Below are 20897 nucleotides of genomic sequence, written 5' to 3'. Positions count from 1 at the left end.
GATGTCTGGTTCAGGCAACTATGACCTACCCAAATCTCTTGAAGATGGTGTCCCATGCTTCACTTCCTCCACCTCCTCCAATTATTCACCCTCACCCACAAGTTCTTGAAAATTTTAAAGTCACTCAATCCCTATTGGCAAGCATAGTCTATGTGTGCTCACATCTTGGAGATAAAGTCACATATTGACAAGCCGGGAGAGTTGGGTGTCAAAGTCTTGTGAAAGTTGGATGTTCAATCACTTTCTTGGTAACATAGTGAGTCCCTTTGGGACTACTATGAGGCAGACCATGACATAACCCTTAATAATGTTACCTATTTGCTTGGTGTTGTGGAATCAGCAATGATTTGGAACACCAGTAAAGCAAATTTGATTAAAAGAACAACTTCCCAAACCTTAAATGGACATTGGCAATGGTAGCATTGGATATCTAGAAAAGCATTTCTCTTCCCAATGGAAAGGGATCGGCCATAGTCAACTCGGTTGACCAAATGGTAAAGTGAAAGGCTAAGTCTGAGATAGTCTCATGTGCCATTACCAAAGGGTCTATATGTTTTATTGCCAAAGGGAGGGACACTGATTGCGAAGCTGCCATATTTACCTGAAAGATCATAAGATTGATCAAGTCAAAAAGTTTGACTCTACTTCGGGTAAAGTCCACTGTCTAACTCTATTAAGTTCCTATTTGGAGATTCTTATTACATAATGTGAATGGGTCACATGTTGATGTTTTAAGAATCAAAGAAAAGATAGGAAGCTTAAAGTAAGTATATGTTGATTCTGATTGCGAAGGTTGGTTTCGATCGTATGGTTCGGTTATCAGAATTTTGAGTTGTTGCTTACAAGTTATAATATATTGCTTATGAATAGATAACAACATGGTTTTCATGTGGATTGTAAGGATAAGTTTTTCCGCAAAGTTTAGAAAAAAAGGGTTTTAATTTTATTTATTTTAAAAATATCCTTACAATGGCATCTTTGGAAAATTGTTGCTTATATGTTTCCAGTAATAGCAATATTGGAAAGTGGATTCGATTCTTTCATTTGTGGTAGTGTCTGAATTTACCAAATGAAGAAAGTTTTTCATCACCCAAGTTTCAATTGGATAGAAACTTGGAATCATACAAGTTGTATTGTATGATGAATGAGAATTTTCATCTTTGAAAATTAAGACTAATTCTTTGATCACATGTATATGTGAGTTAATTGAAGGACTAAGGAATTAGGTACACTGGGTGTGCGTTGGTCAAGGTCCACCACAAAGATTGATTTGTCATGATTTACTAAAGATTAGTAAATATGATTATACTTATGAGGTTAATTATAATTCTGTAACATTGGAAAGGTTACAATGTATGACAAAACAAATGAGTAGAATCAAATTAGGCAGAAAGATAAAAGTTTCTCAAATCTGAAAGGATGGGAGAGTACTTTAGTATCATATTTCATGATCATCTTAATGAGTATGAAACCATATCACAAATTCATACTCTAAGGACGTCTTAGTGCATTGTTATGGCTAAGAAGAGAGGTCATGAATTGTTGGATTGGTTAAAATCAAGAAGATGAGTCATACTTCGTTCCAAAACAATTCTTAGAGACATACTTCAAGATTGTAACCATTGAGTGACATAAAGTAAGGTTTAAAACACTTATCAAATGTAGTGTAAAATGTTTCTACTCTTGTACATTTCAGATTGGTAAGTTGTGATGTCTTGGATGAGACAAAGACCAACTAAGACCAATTGTGTGAAGTGTTAGTCTTGATAAGAATCCGCACTATCCCTTGAATATTTGTTTTGTCAAGGAATGGTCCTTGACTAAGGAAACTTATATGTCAAGGGGACAGTGGGAGCCTTAAAGATCCTGAAAGAGTTTCAAGATGTAATCAAGAGTAAAACCTGTAATTTATCACTAGCATACGACTTAAGGTTTGCAACCTATCGTGTTGACATAATTCTTATTTCTGTACCTATTTCAAATAAGTTGAATTTGCATGTGAGTTATCAGAGTTCAACTTGGAAGCATTGGTGGGCCTTGTGCTACCAAGGTGACAAGAAACTAAGATTGAACAAGTTTAATCCATGTAAGGCTGAATTTGTCACTAACCTTATCTTGTGATTATGGTTTTGACAAATTCACATGGATAGGAACTCATACACTATAAAATCTAAGTGTCATAAAGTTTCTCTCCGATTCATGAAAATGATGGTGAGGAAATGCTTTCATTAAGTAGATTTTACGTAGATATCAATTGTGTTATTTGCATTTTCAAAAGTCGTTAGTGGAGCGTGTGTGGTTCGCCGGCACACTAACATGGACTTGTGAGAAATGGCAACGGTCTAAACAATTATGACTATGATTACGGTATCCCTTTTCATAGTTCTGAAATTGCTTAGACACACAGGTGAGCTGTCTACGGAAAGGTGTATGAATCTAAATTTTAGAAGTCCAACCGATTTCTGAATACATGTCAAAGCTAGTAGGAGCATAAGTGTTATGATAATAATCATCATGTTAGTAAGAGCATGATAATTATGATTAGTATTGCAAGCTAGCAATGTTAATTATAGAAAACAAAGTTTCAATTCATGAAGTTGCAGGGGTTGAAAAGTTGTTTTGCTATAATTAAGGGAGAGGAAATTATACTTCATTTCAATTCTAAAGCTTAGATTGAGATTTTAATCATCTTTAGTCAACAATATATATATATATATATATATATATATATATACATACATATATATATATATATATATATATATATATATATATATATATATATATATATATATGGATTTTATGTTGGAATGGTTCAACTTGAAGAAATTCTATATATATATTGTGTTTTCAAAATTCGATTATGATTACGGCATCCCTCTTCATAGTTAAATTTTGAAAACATGGCAAATAAAAAATATTGTAGCAAAAGACTGGTCTAGTATCATGTCTTTTTTTCAAACATCATGAATCGTGTCCCATATGCTTCGGATATAGGATCGATTGCATGTGCTATAATATTCATCTTTTCTAAATTTTCCAAATGCTTAAGGCATTAAGAAGGGAAAAGTCTAGAACTGGATATGACTAAAGTGATTAAGCAATTTTCGAGGACAATCTGAGGTTCGCCAAGGATTGGTTGCTCAGGGAAAGTTGGAAGTATGATGTAAGTTGTCGGAAAGGACCGTATTGACATGTTCTGAAAAGAAGTAACTCTTGTTCGGAAGTGATAGTCAAAATAGGACTATGGAAATGTCTCCATAGGTGGAAGTTATTCAATCTATGTAAGATTAGAAAACCTTAATGCAAAAAGGATGTTCAAAGAAATGTACTTTGAGTATGAGACTTCCGTTCCATAGAAGTTGACCTTCTTTGGAATACTCTGTAATGACTAGTGACAAGGTTTTGGTGACTTTGTGAATAATCATTACAAGAGGAAGATTGCATAAAAGTTTAAAATCTAACAGATTTTTTGGTAAATGATAGGAATCGGGGATTCTCACATTTACAATAAGGATTTGGGATTGTGAAATGAGTATCATTAGAATCATGTTCAATTGATCTACATCACAATGTAAGGATCATAGACAAACATAGTGTGCATACTTGGAGTATGGATATTGTTTAGAAAAATAAAGTGTACATGCTAGGAGCATGGGACGACTGTTGTTTTATTCAGGTCTTAAGTTGATTGTTTGAAACAGTATACAATGAATAATGTGTAATCAATATGGTGATAAATAAAAGGTGGTTCTATTTATATTCAAAAGGGTTCTGAGACCATATTGGATTCGATTATTATTGTGTTTCACTTTGCATGTTTTGACTTCCAAAATAGCTAGGTTATTCTTTTCGAATGACTAAGTTATTTAAACACTCCACAGTCGTTCATATGTTGGAAATAGGTATGAATCAAGACTGTCATGAATCGAGTTTGTAGATGGCTAAATGGGTTTAGTCATAGCAATGGTTGCTACAACATTCATGAGTGCTCATAAGTTATGAGTATTGGAATAAAACCACACTCACTTGTATCACTTCAGGGAATTTATCTCGAGTGATCGTGAGACGGTAATATCATATAAATCTTCAAACCTAGAGATATGAGTTGTTACCTATGAGTTGGTTGTGCATTGATTGCACGTAAACGCATCAGTAACTTGATGTTATAAAACGTGCCTTTGTTTACAATTCAACAAGTAGTAGAATAAGCATATGAGTCGAAGTTTATATGTTCCTTCTAGAAATAGAAGCGATATCTGGGCCCCTCGATGTTTTTGTTGTGACCTATGTACCGGCCGGTCAGAACTAAATTGATGTGTTCGATTAAGTTCTTTGTCAAACAAATCGAAAATCGGGAAACAAACTTCTGGACAATAAGTACGACGTTGTTCCATGTAATTGTCCGGCTGATATCATGAGAACAGAGGATTATATGATCACTTATCTAAAATGGCGCTTCATAGTTCAACAAAGTTTTCAAGAGCTACGATTGTTGGTTGGTTCCTGAAGTAACATACGCAAATATAGTTATTAGACTTATCCAAGTGGGAGTCTGTTGGATAAGGTGTCTAAGTCCATAACTTATTTGGTACATACTTGACCCGACCCGACATGGTCCATTTGGGTTGCACTTCACCCAAACGATTTATGGATAATTTTATGAGAATTGTATACTTACGATTTATTAATATAAAGTTATAATATATTAATATGAAGTAATGTTATTTAATTAGTTTTAGTCTTAAATTAATTATGAATTAATTTAGAGATTAAAAAGAAGACTGATTAAATTATGGGCTATTATATTTTATATAGTGTGGGCTAATACTCATTTGTTAATGGGCCAAGCTAATATGGAAGTCCATGGATGATCCATGGAGCTTTTAACCCATGGATCCTTGGAAAGGAAAAAACATGGGTTATTAGGGTTTCACCCTAACCATGCACACTATATAAAGAAGCATATGATGCAAGAAATGACACTAGTTGTGTGAGACTTAGTGGTGCCCGATTCCACAAGAAAGTATATTACTCTCTCCAAGTTTTCCAAAAGTTTGTGGTGATTTGTGATTCCATTTGAGGCATTCACACTATTGGTGCTTGGCTCTCAAACTCCAAGCAATTAACCACCATCAAAAGGTATGTATTTCTACTAGTAGATTTATGATGCATAATCCTTATACTATGCTAGTTAGGAAGAAACCTTGGAAATTATTATTTGCATGTATTTTAGAAGAAAACATAGATCTAAGGTTTATAGGGTTGCATGCACACCATAGGAGTGTTAGAATGCTCAAAACCCAACAGTTAAGACTCGGATCAGTGAGTTGAGTGGAGACTCAGTGAGTTGGACAGGACAAAACTCAGAAATTTGTAGACTCAGAGAGTCATGGGTTGACTCGGCTAGTCGAGTCGCGAATGAAAGGGTTTTTGAGCTTATGAACTCGGCGAGTCGGGTCAACTGGAAAGTTGACGTTGACCAGGACTCTGACAGGATTTGACTTAGTTGACCTCTAGACGACAGTTTAGGCTAAGTTCTATTATTTGATATTGGTAGCTCGGAGAGCTAGAGGATCAACGCTTCAGAGGGTTGTCAGTTAGCAGCCAGAGGGTTATCAGCAGAGTTCAACAGTTCAGGTGAGTTACCTTGCAGTAACGGTGGGTCTAAGGCCACAATGTCGGCCCACCAGTGTGAGTCGTATGTTAGATGACTGTCTTTGTGATATCATCGAGGTTTGCTACTACCTGATATGTTATATGTCGGCATGATATGTTATATGTGATAGTAGTAGAGTTCGGTTGTTAGGACCGAACGGTAGGTCAGGCAACCCAGATATGCCTGACAATATGTGATGATACGTTTATAGGCTGGCATGATATGTTATATGTGATAGTGGTAGTAGGAGGGGCAATAGTTCCCAAGTTCGGTTGTTAGGACCGAAGGGTAGTTCGAACACCCTAGATATGTCTGATAATATGATATGTTATATGTGATAGTGGTAGTGGTACTAAGAGGGGGAATAGTCCCCAAGTTCGGTTGTTAGGACCGAAGGGTAGTTCGGACACCCCAGATATGTCTGATAATATGTTATGTTATGATATGTGATAGTAACAGTAGGGAGTGGAATAGCCCCCGAGGTTCAGTTGTTAGGACCGAAGGGTAGTCAGCACCCCAGAATGGCTCGACATGGGTAGGTCAGCCCCCAGAATGGCTTGACAGGGGTAGGTCGGCACATCATACACACACTCATTGTTTTCTGTACTATGAGTTACTCTGGGATTTGTACTCTGACATTATTGTGGTTTTATGATTCGATTTTTAGACACGAGATATGTTTTTATGAAACGATATGACCAGTTGATGTTTTATTACAAATGTTTCACAAATCACTTATTTAAAAATGAAATTTTTAGACGTGAAAATTGGGTCGTTACATTTATGTTGTGTATGTGTTCCAGAGTTTACAGAGTTAGGACCGGAAGGTCCACAGAGTTAGGGCCAGAGGGTCCACAGAGTTATAGCCTCACGTAGCTAATATGTGTTATATGTGGTATTTTGGGGAACTCACTAAGCATTTTATGCTTACAGTGTTTTGTGTTATGTGTTTCAGGTACCAGTGAGGATCGCAGGAAGGCGCCGACATAATCAGTACACACTTATGGAGTTTTTTTTTATGCATGATGATCTTGGGATGTGTTTTATGGATTTGATATGTGATACATTGAGATTTGATAATATTTATGAATGAAATTATATTTTTAAAAGTGAAAAATTGTTTTGAAATTTACGTCGTTACACTTTGTCTATCTATTGTGTAGATCTTGATTTTGGGCCTTTTCCTACATCTTTCTAAGCCCTAGAGTGGGTGTATTCGGGATCAAGTGTTGGAAGCCAATTTATGCCTTAGATCTAGGGCTATTGGGGGTGTTTATGGCACAAAGGTGCCCATTTTGCTGCCATGAGTACCCCATGCACCTTGTAGGCCATCTTTTATGGCTTTTTGAGCCAAAGACCCCTTGCATGTGCACCAAGTTGGAAACTTTACATGTAAAATGGACATTATGGGGCTAGATCTATGGTTTTGATGAGTTAAGACCCATCTAAATCAACTGTATAGAAATGGACAAGGATGGAATTGGCAAGTCGTTCTTGGGACTTGGCAAGTCGGGGTGCAATGTCGCCAAATCCTTTCTGTTGATTGGACCAGATGTGAGAGTGGAAGGTCCCTCAGTTGTTTAGACCCATTAGGGGCCTGAGAATTCTTAGGACTCGACGAGTGGATGAAAAAAATCGGCGATTCCAAGGCAATCTCCTAATCTTTAAAGATGGACTCGATGAGTTGTTCATACAACTCGGCGAGTCATAGACTGGACACATTCTTATGAGGGAGATGAAGTCGGTGAGTTCAAGGATGAGCTCAGCGAGTCATATGAAGATGGTTCCAATGGTTTGTATGAAGGAGAACCCATCGAGTTCTTGCTAGACTCGACGAGTAGAGTCGGGGTTGGATCGGATTAGTAGAGTATGGACTCGACAAGTTGATAGACCAACTCGGCGAGTCAAGTCAACTGGGTGCTAACTTTGACTGGACTTGAGTTGACCTTGGTTAGGGTCGTATACTCTATTTGATGACTTTGAAGGGTCTTCATGTAGGGATTAAGGAGTTGAGGAGAGTCGATCTTCACACAAAGGACAGTTCGGACATTTCATGACATCGAGGTGAGTTTCCTCCTAGTAGGAATGGGTCTATGGCCACAATGCCGACCTACAAGTATGAGTAATGGTTAGATGATTGTCTCTTTGATAATTATCTGGGATTAGAATATGATATGATTACTATGACTGATATGATTAACATGCTTACTGTGTTTATTATGTGTTAGCAGTAGGAGGGGTGAAATAGTTCCCAGTTACCGGTTGAAAGATACCAAAGGGGAGGATAGTTCCCATTTACTTGTTGAAAGATATCAATGGGGAGGGTAGTTCCTAATTACCGGTTGAAAGATACTGAAGGTGAGGGTAGTTCCCAGTTACCGGTTGAAAGATATCGATGGGGATGGTAGCTCCCGGTTACCGGTTGAAAGATACCGATGATTATGTATTATGTGGTATGGGTATGATGGGGGAACTCACTAAGCTTCATGCTTACAGTTTTGGTTTTGGTTTCAGGTACCTCTTTGTCCAAGGGGAAAGAGTCGGCGATGTAGCAGCGCATCACACACACATGGTTTCCACATTGGGTTTCTAGGATTGTAATCTGATTTTCATTACTTTTGATGTCATGATTTGGGACACAACATTATGATTTTTGTAACTTGAGGCTATATTGACAATGTTTTGGTAAAATGCTTTATAAATTACTAAATTAAAAATAAATATTTTAGCCTCGAAATTTGGGATGTTACAATTTTTTTATGAACTTGAATGTGAACCCGTGCGGTCCTAGGGATTTATCATTCCCGCAAGCCCACACCGCATCTTTGATTTCTTGTAATGTGATAGGAGCTTCTAGTTCTGATTGGTCTTGCTTTGATATTTTACGAAAAAGGTTGCTATGAAAAGCGGGTCTGATCGGCCACGGTTCTTGAAACTTAGATTGTAAAAATCTAAGAGTTTCCAATTTGATCATAATGGGGTCAGTACACCAATTTACATTAATCATTAGACCATTTAATCGGTTTTTTCTGTTGTTGTTATTGATGAACCCATGAAACATTTTTGAATTCTCATCTCCATCCACCTCCCACCTAATCTTTGTTTTCTGTTTTGCATCCATTATCGACCTCTTTTCCAATTCCATAATGTCTTTGTAACCCGTTCTTCTGATTTCAATCCCTTCTCTGGAGAGTATCCTGGTTTCCGCCTCCATATCGAGTTTGTGTACCGCTTCCTTGATTCTTTTTAATTCCACCTCTTCCTTTGAGTGGTCAGTTCTTCGCCAAACTCGTATCGCTTCTTTCATGTACTTTAGTTTTGCATTTAAATACACGTCTAGAGTACCGTATCCAGCAAAGTTGTTCCATGCCTTGATAAAGACAGATTCGAATCCTTCTCTTGATAACCAGGAGGTAAACATTTTGAAAGGTGGGGGACCGAAATCACACCATGAAGTTGCAAGTAAAATAGGACAATGGTCAGAAATTTCTCTTGGTAATGCTGTAACATTCATCGTGGGAAAGAGATCAAAAAACTTGGACATACTAGAAATCTATCTAACTTGGTTAATATAAGATCTCCATTTCGAAAATAGGTGAAGCGATGTCCATCCATTTTCAAATAAATTAGTCCGTTTTCATGAATGAAGTTGTTGAAGTCTCTGGCCGATCTTGCACAAAAAATCGATTGGAATCTTTCATCTGGTCTTCGGACCACATTAAAGTCCCACAACATTATCGAGATTCCGTTTTTGGATTTCTTTAATTGTGTTAACTCCTCCCATAACTTTTCCTTTTCCAGTGTAGGTTGTGGTCAATATATGTTTACGACAAAAACTGGTTCTTGAATTCCCACCCATTGCCCCACAGTTACAATGAAATTCCTTTTGGTAATGGACTCCACTTGTGTAAACACCCTATTGTCTCACATGCTCATCAAACCTCCTGATCTCCCGGTAGCATTGATATGAAGATATTCAACATCACTAGAAGCCCAACATAAAGGTACATCAATATGTTATGCGTCAAGAATTTGAGTTTCCTAGATAGCTAAGAAGGAAATTCTGAGAGCGTAACCTTCTAATCCAATTCACCTTATGGGTTTCCCCTAATCCACTTACATTTGTAGATAATAAATTCATTGTATACTTGGGTTCTCACCTGATATGATGTAAGACCTTCTTCAAGGTAAATTTTCCCAAAACTTATTAAGTCATGAATATCAATGATATTGACAGTCGGCTAAATTTTGTGTCACTCTTTGTTCAAGTACTTTCATCATACTATCATTGGAGTCTATCTGAAACCCACTCTAGTCAAGTTATTGGACTAGGGTAATTTAGCTCAAGGATCATTCCCAATTCTCTTTCAAAGGTTGGATCATGTTATCCACCAACCAATGGTACCCTGGTTTGGACGTCAAACATCTTGAGACCATTCTATAAACATACTTCTACTCTGAACTAGGACTACATCATAGGAATGTAGGTCAAAACCTCGAGAACATACTTCTACTCCTTACATAAACGATCGAAATACATCTAGATTCAACCATAATCGCTCACGAAATCCTTTTCTTTCACATAACAGAATCATGTCGCCAAAGAAAAGTAATCAACCCATTAACCAAACACCAATATTTCAGATTGATGCAGCTACCTTTCAAGCTGCAGTCTCAGCTGCTGTGACAGCTGTTCTGACTCACCTAAACGCTAACAATACAAATGTTAGCGGGATGGTTATCAATAATTCCAATCCAAGTAACAACCAAGTACATCAACGAGTAACAAACTACCATGACACCTCGAATCTCAAACCCAATAGTAACAAACGAAAGTTCTAGGCTAGATCTAAAGGCAAATCACCCTGAGGGACGAACAAGAAACAATTACCGGTGGCAGCCTTCGCGGCCACGATGTCTGTAACTCCTACTACCATCCCTACTAGCATCCCGAATATCCCTAACCCAGCCAAACAGTATGTTGGAAACCTACCAAAGTGCAATAAGTGCAGCTTCCATCATCTTGGTAGTTGTCATCCGTTGCACTGCAAGAACTGCAAAAAGAATGGACACACTACCCGCTTCTGCAGAACTCAGATCCAACATATTAATTCAACCACTAAGGTTGAAATTTCTCGGATATGCCATCTATGTGGCGTAATGGGACATTTCAAAAGGGACTGTCCAACATAGAAGGGTGACGGGGGAACAGGAGGAGTTTGGCCGCAGAACAATGAAAGACAGCTAAGGACCCTACAATAATATAGATTCACTTCCAATCGTCAGTAATTAAGTATGCTTTTGAACATGTTTAAAACTAGTGCAACTAGAGTCTTATCTTTTGCGAGATCCCGTCAGTAAAGGGATCCTCGTGCTGTGTATACTTGCCTTTTGCAGTATACCTTGTTTGCAACAGTAGTCTTGTAGTAAATCTAAAGTATTGCAACTCTGTTAAAAGTTGCATTGTTGTGTTTTGTCTGTAACGTTGTTATGTTCAAATCTAATGCCTTTATTTCCAAGTGATTCCGGTATTATCATACGAATTGAGTCAATTCGATCCTTACAATACCAGTTTCGTACGCACATCTCTTTCTCCGTAAATGTCTTTCTAGCAAAGCTGTCATTTCAGAACTCCGAAGTACTCATGCGTAGAGTACCTCACGTTTCTTATCCTTTGCGAAGAAACCTCATCAAACCTCCCCAGAGTACCACTCGTGCGGTACGTCAAGTTCAATCCAAAGACTCGTACGGTTGAGCTATCGCTGAAGAATGTATACACAAGAATGGTATAAAATCAAGGTTCTACAGGTTTAAAATTGAAGTGTAGCAACTGGTTCCTGGTACGTGAGTTTTGCCTAAGTACATTGTGTTTTTGGCTGTGGACTCAGCGAGTTGGAGGCCCGACTCGCCGAGTAGAGACGAGACTTTGGGGCACGATTAAGATGGCGACTCGACGAGTCCATATTATGGACTCGACGAGTCTGCGCTGTCTGATGAAACCCTAATTTCCAAGGGTTTGCACCCTATTTAAACAACCATTTGCGCCCGACCTCCGCCCCGTTCACCCCCAGAAGCTCTCCATACGTTCTAGTTCTTGTTCTTGTGAGTTTGAGGCATTTTAGTGTGTGTTCTTGAAGACTTTGAGAAGGAAGTGCAGTAGATCAAGAGGAAGGGAAGGAAGCCAAGCATATAAGTGTTCTCTAAGTGATTTCTTTGAGGTAAAACTCGTTTTCCCCCTGTCTCTATGCTTATAACTCCATTAAAGTCTTCCTTGAGCCCTTCCCCAAGCTTGTATGTGCATTATATTTCGTAATAAGTTTATTGGCCTCTAGATTTAGGCATGGTTGAGCTCCAGGAGCTCAGATCTACTACCTTTATGGACCTATGTTGCATGAAGACCTTAGATCTACTCTTTTGGTGCATTTTAAACACTAAAACCCTCATGGATGAATATTTACACGTAAAGTTGGAAACTTTACATGTTATTCATGCTCTAGGAACCCAGATCTATGAATGGCATGGACTAGATTCGAGCAAAATCGCGTATATGGCTCTTGCATGAAGCAGACTCAGCGAGTCGCTCATCTGACTCGACGAGTGTAGTCGCGAGTCTCCGAGATTGTCCCCTTTTAGCTGTGTCGAGTTGTGTAGTGAGTCCAGGGTGGACTCGGTGAGTTGGAAGCCAAAACTCACCCATAATGGAACTCGGCGAGTCGATGCCCATACTCGGCGAGTTCAAGGCAATCTCCTTAGATCAAGATCAGACTCGGCGAGTTGTTCATACAACTCGGCGAGTCGTAGCATAAGTGTTCATTAGATGAAGATGAACTCGCTGAGTTGTTCATACAACTCGGCGAGTAGGATGAAGGACTTGAACATCAGTTTGGATGGAGAACTCGTCGAGTCAACACCTAACTCGATGAGTAGAAACAGAATCCAGGTCAGTCGATTGGATAGGGACTCAGCGAGTTGGCGAGCCAACTCGGCGAGTCGGGTCAACTGAAAGTTGACTCTGACTTTGACTTAGGGCATGATCAGGGGTAAAATGGTCTTTTTACCCAAAGGACAGTTAGCAGTATTTGATTGAGTAAGTCGTGGGAATTACAGCCGGAGGATTTCTGGAGCAGCAGCAGCAGTAGACAATCAGTTCCCGATCAGATCAACAGCTACTCCGAGGTGAGTTGCCTTCCAATAGCGGTTGGTCTAAGGCTACAATGTTGCCCACCAGTAGGAAATGTATGATAGATGATTGTCTTTGTGATATCATCTAGGTTGCTACTACTTGATATGTTATATGCTAGCATGATATGTTGTATGTGATAGTAGTAGAGTTCGGTTGTTAGGACCAAAGGGTAGTCAGACATCCCAGATATGTCTGATATTATGTTTGTGTTATGATATATGTGATGGTAGTAGTAGGGGGTGAAATAGCCCCCGAGGTTCGGTTGTTAGGACCGAAGGGTAGTCAGTACCCCAGAATAGCTCGACATGGGTAGTTCAGCGCCCCAGAATGGCTTGACACGGGTAGGACATCACCCCAGAATAGCCGCAAGGGTAGTCGGCACCCCAGAATGGCCGTACGGGGTAGTCATGCACCTCAGAATAGCTTGGCAGTATGTATGTTATGTATTGTATGGTATGTGGTATGATGGGGGAACTCACTAAGCTTTGTGCTTACAGTTTACAGTTTTGTTTCAGGTACCTCTTCATCAAAGGGAAAGGAGCTGGCACGGTAGCGGCACATCATGCACACACACTGGTTTCCGCATCGACTAGATTTCTCTGGGATTTATACTCTAATATTTCGATTGGTTGTATGATTCGGCTTTTAGACATGGTTTACGTTGTGATTTAGTTTGATCAAACAATGTTTTCAATTATTAACGTTTTCTAAAGTAATGTTTTAAAAAAAAACCAAAATTTTTGGACGTGAAAATTGGGTCGTTACAAGTTGGTATCAGAGCCCTGGTTTGAGGGATTCGGACACACCTTCGGGGGTGTTTGAACTCAAATCGAGGGGATTAAAAGATTTTGGAAAGAGAAAATGTTTTCTAAAAGTCTAAGTAAAGGGGTTTTAAGAAAGAACAAAGTGTGTGATGTGCGCGACCGGCCGAGCTCAAGTAAGTATTCCCCAATGTACCCATACAAGTTTATATATGTTTATCAGTTTCTGTAGTACAGCATGCTAGAATAGGACTAAGGATCTAGGAGTGATGCCTTATGTGCCTGCTTTATGTGCTTCAGTATACGAAAGAGTTGCATGCCAGAATTGAGTGGACAGGAGTAGGGTAGCCTGTTTAGGTTATTCCTGATAGTACGGGTTTAGCATTGTATGCTAGTTCAGTTCTCTCTATGAGGATAGAGTTGCTTGAGATTGTTTTCCTTATGTCCAAATGTTGTTTGCTTTGTGCTATGTGGGCTTTGAAGTGATGGGAGTTAACTGTTAGGTGAATACGTTAAAGTCACATGTGATCAGGGTTGAATAAACTCATAGTGTTGGATTTGACTCTATTGCGTAGCTCCTGTTTGAGTCCTAACCGTGGTAGAGATGAGTCCCTTACTCGAAGGATTATCCGAGCCTCATCACATGTGATTGTATTCAGGTAATAGTTAATTGGCATCACCAAGAGGCCTACAGCAGCTGAAGACTGGATAGAGTAGAGTCAGAGATTTCCCTAGGGCAAGCCTAGGATGAGTATAGCAGTGTTCAACCATAGTAAAAGGGATCTGGTGGAGTCGAGGCAGTCCTTGAAGAAGGTACGGATAGATGTGGAAGGTAGTATGGGCCCATACTAAGGGAAGCAGAGGATCCGTACCCAAACCAAGGGAGGCCAAGATGAGACCAGGGAACCCTGGGGTAGATGTGATCCCTCAGGAAGTAGTAGTATCACTAACAATTATTATTTCTATATTGCAGAATGGTGGTACTACGATCGAGGCCAGTAGCGGGCAGTTCAGGTTCGGGATCGGGTTCCGAGCCGATAGACGAGGGGCTACGTGAGTTCATCACGTTAGAGATTACTAGAGGCATCCTTGAGTCGACCCCCATTATCTTCGGGTCGATTAAGGAAGGGATCATCGAGTTGATGGAGGATCGCCTCAGGGCGTTCAGGAGCGACATGGCATCTGGCCAGTCGGGATCTCGCACGCTGTCCTTCAAGGACTTCAGGGGCAGTGGTGTGCCATATTTCCACGAGGTGAAGGACCCCATTGTTGCCAGGCGATGGATTGCAGACATCGAGTCTGCATAGTTGACTAGCTTCTGCCCCGAGGGGTCTAAGGTAAGGTATGCAACAGGGTGTTTACGAGACCGAGCTCGAGATTGGTGGGAGTCAGTGGGTGACTCTTTGGGAGCCTCAGCTATCGAGGCTATGACCTGGTCAGACTTTGTGACCAGGTTCAGGATAGAGTTTGCACCGGCTGTCGAGCTTCAGCAGCTGGCCAGGGAGTTTTTGGACATGAGACAAACAACGGAGACCGTGGCGGAGATCACCACCAAGTTCCGGGAGAGGGCACTGTTGGTGCCCCAGTATGCAGGCGATGAGGACATGAGGAGGACCCGCTACCATGACATGATCCGGGCTGATATCCGGGATCACGTTAGTTTTTCAGCCTGCCCCACCCTGGACTCCATGATTGCCAGGGCGAGGGAGAGGGAGATAGATTTGGAGCATATCCGGAAACGGAAGTCAGAGGAGGGACAGATTGGAGGGGCTTCGGGGAAGAAGCCTAAGGGATCAGATGGTAGGCCGAAAGGCCAGTCAGGACCGAGCCGCTGCAGGAAATGCGGCAGGCCGCACGAGGGGGCGTGCAGGATGGGATCATCAGGCTGCTACAAGTGCGGCAAGACTAGGCACTATAGTAAGGATTGCGCTGCTCCGACAACAGTTACTCAGACATCGGAGTTGCTGGGTTTCCACTGCAACCAAAGAGGCCACAAGAAGGCCAATTATCCCCAGTTGACAGCTACAGCGCCGGTGAAGGCGCCAGCTCCAGCGACCCTGCGGATCACAGATGGCCGGCAGGGCAAGGCAGAGGCTCTAGTGGTGAGGAGTCGGGCATTTCAGCTTACCACCGAGGAGGCACACGCAGCACCAGATGTGGTGACGGGTATGATTCTTTCCCTCTCATTTATTTATATGATGTTATGATATTGATATGTGCTCGGTATACGTATATGTGTTAGGATCGTTCCATGTGAACGGTATCCCAGTTTAGGTGTTGTTCGACTCGGGTGCATCCCGATCGTTTGTGTCCCTTGCGCTTAGAAAGAAGTTCCCTGAGTCTTCGGGTATGTTGGATTGCCCTTTGGAGGTAGAAATTGCTGATGATCGATCGGTGCGAGCATCGATGGTGTTTCGGGATTACGTATACGTTTGTTCGAGGAGCGCTACTTGGTAGACTTGGTTCCCATTCCGTTGCGTGGGAACAAGGTGATTATAGGCATGGATTGGTTGAGCCCTAATGGGGCAGTGATAGATTGCGCACAGCAGCTAGTGCGAGTCCGGACCCCATGTGGGGGAGAGTTAGTGATTCATGGCGAGAGGCCACAGTGTGGACCCTCAGTCTATTCAGCAGCGAGGGCTAGACGATACCTTCAGCAGGGATGCGCAGGTTATGTTGCGTACATGATGGATACCCGGGAGGCGGGTAAGGCAACAGTGAGCGAGGTTCCGGTGGTGCGAGATTTCGCAGATGTCTTCCCAGAGGAGCTTCCTGGGATATCTCTGGAGCGACAGGTGAAGTTCAGGATTGACCTCGTTCCTGGTGCGGCTCCGATAGCCAAGGCACCATATCGGCTGGCTCCTCCTGAGATGCAGGAGTTGTCTACGCAGCTGCTGGAGCTGCTAGACAAGGGATTCATTAGACCGAGCAGTTCACCCTGGGGAGCCCAGATTCTGTTTGTGAAGAAGAAGGACGGGTCGCACCGGATCTGTATAGATTACCGGGAGTTGAACAAGGTAACGGTGAAGAACCGTTACCCACTCCCGAGGATTGATGATCTCTTTGACCAGCTTCAGGGAGCATCTTGGTTCTCCAAGATTGATTTGCGTTCGGGTTATCATCAGATGAGGGTTAGGGAGGAGGATACACAGAAGACCACATTTCGGACGCGCTATGGCCACTATGAGTTCGTGGTGATTCCGTTTGGGCTCACTAATGCTCCTGCCGCGTTCATGGATCTCATGAACCGCGTATGCAGACCGATGTTGGATCGGTCTGTGATAGTCTTTATCGATGACATCTTGGTTTATTCCAAGACGCAAGAAGAGCATGAGGAGCATCTGAGAGAGGTTTTGGAGACCCTGAGGAGGGAGAGCTTGTATGCCAAGTTCTCAAAGTGTGAGTTTTGGTTGCGCGGGGTGCAATTTCTCGGACACCTTGTCAACGAGAATGGGATTCTGGTCGATCCGGCCAAGGTCAAGGCCGTGATGAGATGGGAGGTTCCGAAGTCTCCATCTGAGATTCGGAGTTTCCTAGGATTGGCAGGCTATTATTGGAGGTTCATTCAGGATTTCTCCAAGATAGCCATACCCCTGACACGGTTGACGAAGAAAGCCGTAGTCTTTCGGTGGGGACCCGAGCAGCAGGCAGCGTTTGAGACACTGAGACAGAGATTGCGCGAGGCGCCGATCTTAGCCCTCCCAGAGGGCGTAGAGGATTTTGTGGTTCATTGTGACGCGTCTATTTCAGGGTTGGGTGCGGTACTGATGCAGAGGGGGCATGTCATTGCCTATGCTTCGAGGCAGCTCAAGCCTCACGAGGCGAACTACCCGACACATGATTTGGAGTTGGGGCGGTGGTTTTTGTTGGATAAGGTGTCTAAGTCCATAACTATTTCTAGTATGTACTTGACCCGACCCGGCATGGTCCATTTGGGTTGCATGGCACCATGCAATTGGATAGACTAAATGAGAGAAATAACACTTGGAGATTATTAATATATTATAAGTTATAATATATTAATAATATTATTTGATTAGTTTGATCAAGAATTAATTTAGAATTAATTAAGTGATCAAAAGATAACTAATTAAATATATGGGTTGATTATGTAAATCATCCATATCTTGTATAGTGGGCTAAAAGGCTCCATGGACTATCAAGTTGGGTTCCACCCATAGGATGCTCCATGGATGCTCCATGGGAGTTACAAACCCATGGGTCATGGAAATGAAGAGTCATGACACATTAGGGTTTAACCCTAGGTGTGTCAACACTATATAAGTAACATGATCTCCTCCCAAAATCGGCTACATTAAGAATCAAGAGGGCTTGGCCGATTTTGAAGAAGTGAGTATTCTCTCATAAGTTCTTCCAAGAGCATTTGGTGTTGTGTGAAGCATTTGAGGCATCACACTTGGGGTGCTAGGCTCACAAGGTTTCAAGGAACACAAGCAACAACAAGGTAAGTTATTCTATCTATACTTAATGTTAAAATTGTTCCCCATGTATGCTAGATAGGAATATAACCTTGGAATTCAACTTTGCATGACAATTAGACAAACATAGATCCAAGGTTATTAGGGTTGCATGTACACTTAGGAAGTGTTAGAATGCTCAAAACCCATCAGTTTTATCTCTCAAGATTTGGCGGCATTACCTCTACGGGGTTCGGTGTACTATTTACACGGACCACAAGAGTTTGAGGTACCTCATGGATCAGCCGAATCTGAACATGAGGCAGCTTCGGTGGTTGGACGTGGTGAAGGATTATGATTGTGAGATCCTCTACCACCCGGGAAAGGCCAATGTGGTGGCCGATGCGCTTAGCCGCAAGGCAGTGCCGATCAGGGACGTTTGCTTGAGGATGACCGTAGTGACTCCCCTGTTAGAGCGAATTCGGGAGGCTCAACAGGAGGATATCAAGAAGGAACATCGGAAGAGCGAGCGTGTGGTGGGTCAGGTTTCCTCCTTCAATTATGATAGCCGAGGACTATTGACACTACACCGCAGGGTGTGGGTGCCGTATCATGGAGGCGTGCGCCAGATCTTGATGGAGGAGGCGCACAAGTCCCGATTCTCTATTCATCCCGGGGAGACGAAGATGTATAAGGATCTTCGTCTAGATTATTGGTGGCCCTGCATGAAGCGGGATGTGGCATGGTACGTCGAGAGGTGCTTGACCTGAAGGAAGGTCAAGGCCGAACATCAGAGACCGCATGGGAAGATGCAGCCGTTGGACATCCTGTTGTGGAAATGGGAAGAGATCACGATGGATTTTATCACAAAGCTTCCCAGGACTGCGCGTGGAGTATATTCGATTTGGGTCATCGTGGATCGATTGACCAAGAGCGCCCATTTTATTCCGATCCAGGAGAGCATCTCGGCCGAAAAGTTGGCCGATATCTACATCAGGGAGATAGTAGCGCGGCACGGGGTGCCAGTGTCAGTGATATCGGACCAAGATGTGCGATTCACTTCCAGATTTTGGAAGAAGTTTCATGACGAGTTGGGCACTCGTTTGCATTTTAGCACTGCCTTTCACCCGCAGACAGGTGGTCAAAGCGAGCAGACCATCCAGACTTTGGAGGATATGTTGCGGGCGTGTGTGTTAGATTTCGGTGGTATTTGGGATACCTATCTTCCCTTGGCTGAGTTATCATACAACAACAGCTACCATGCGAGTATTGACCGTCCCCCATTCGAGATGTTGTACGGACGGAGGTCCAGGACCCCGATATGCTGGGGTGAAGTTGGCCAGAGGATCATGGGGAGCACCGAGGTGATGCTCGAGACGACCGAGAGGATCCAGCAGGTTCGGAGCAGGCTTCAGGTTGCTTAGAGTCGGCAGAAAAGTTACGCCGACAAGCGTCGATTCGATTTGGAGTTCCAAGTCGGGGATATGGTTCTCCTGAAGGTGTCGCCTTGGAAAGGCGTCATTCGATTCAGGAAGCGGTGCAAGTTGGGCCCGAGATTTATTGGACCGTTCAGGGTTGTAGCCCGGGTGGGCAAGGTGGCGTATAGATTGGATCTGCCGGTCGAGCTCATCCAGATCCACAACACTTTCCATGTCTCTCAGCTGCGGAAGTGCTATGTGGATGATTTAGCAGTAGTGCCGTTGGAGGATATTCAGGTTGATGACAACCTGAATTACATTGAGCCCCCAGTTGCAATCCTCGACAGGAAGTCGAAGGATTTGAGGAACAAGAGGGTGGAACTAGTGAAGGTGCAACAGCAACACCGCAAGGGTTCGGAGTGGACTTGGGAGCTGGTAGAAGAGATGATGAAGCATTACCCCGAGCTATTTCAGGAGCAAGCGATAGACTTCAAGGACGGAGTCTAAAATAAGTGGGGGAGATTTGTAGCACCTGGTTCCTGGTACATGATTTTTGCCTAAGTACTTTGTGTTTTTGGCCGTGGACTCGGCAAGTTGGAGGCCCGACTCGCCGAGTAGAGACGAGACTTTGGGGTGCGGTTAAGATGGCGACTCCACGAATCCATATTATGGACTCGGCGAGTCTGCGCTGTCCGATGAAACCCTAATTTCCAAGGGTTTGCACCCTATTTAAACAGCCATTTGCACCCCAACTCCACCCCATTCACCCCCAGAAGCTCTCCATACGTTCTAGTTCTTGTTCTTGTGAGTTTGAGGCATTTTAGTGTGTGTTCTTGAAGAATTTGAGAAGGAAGTGGAGTAGATCAAGAGGAAGGGAAGGAAGCCAAGCATCTTAGTGTTCTCTCAGTGATTTCTTTGAGGTAAAACTCGTTTTCCCCTGTCTCTATGCTTATAACTCCATTAAAGTCTTCCTTGAGCCCTTCCCCAAGCTTGTATGTGCATTATCTTTCGTAATAAGTTGATTGGCCTCTAGATCTAGGCATGGTTGAGCTCCAGGAGCTCAGATCTACTACCTTTATGGACCCATGTTGCATGAAGACATTAGATCTACTCTTTTGGTGCATTTTGAACCCTAAAACCCTCATGGATGAATATTTACACGTAAAGTTGGAAACTTTACGTGTTATTCATGCTCTAGGAACCCAGATGTATGAATGGCATGGACTAGATTCGAGCAAAATCGCGTATATGGCTCTTGCATGAAGCAAACTCGGCGAGTCGCTCATCTGACTCGGCGAGTCTAGTCGCGAGTCTCCGAGACTGTCCCCTTTTAGTTGTGTCGACTTGTGTAGTGAGTCCAGGGTGGAATCGGTGAGTTGGAAGCCAAAACTCACCCATAATGGAACTCGGCGAGTCGATGCCGAGACTCGGCGAGTCGCAGCATAAGTGTTCATCAGA

The sequence above is a fragment of the Lactuca saligna genome, chromosome 5 (assembly GCF_052625555.1).
Source record: "Lactuca saligna cultivar CGN05327 chromosome 5, ASM5262555v1, whole genome shotgun sequence".
NCBI lineage: Eukaryota > Viridiplantae > Streptophyta > Magnoliopsida > Asterales > Asteraceae > Lactuca > Lactuca saligna.
This window is presented reverse-complemented; position numbering follows the sequence as displayed.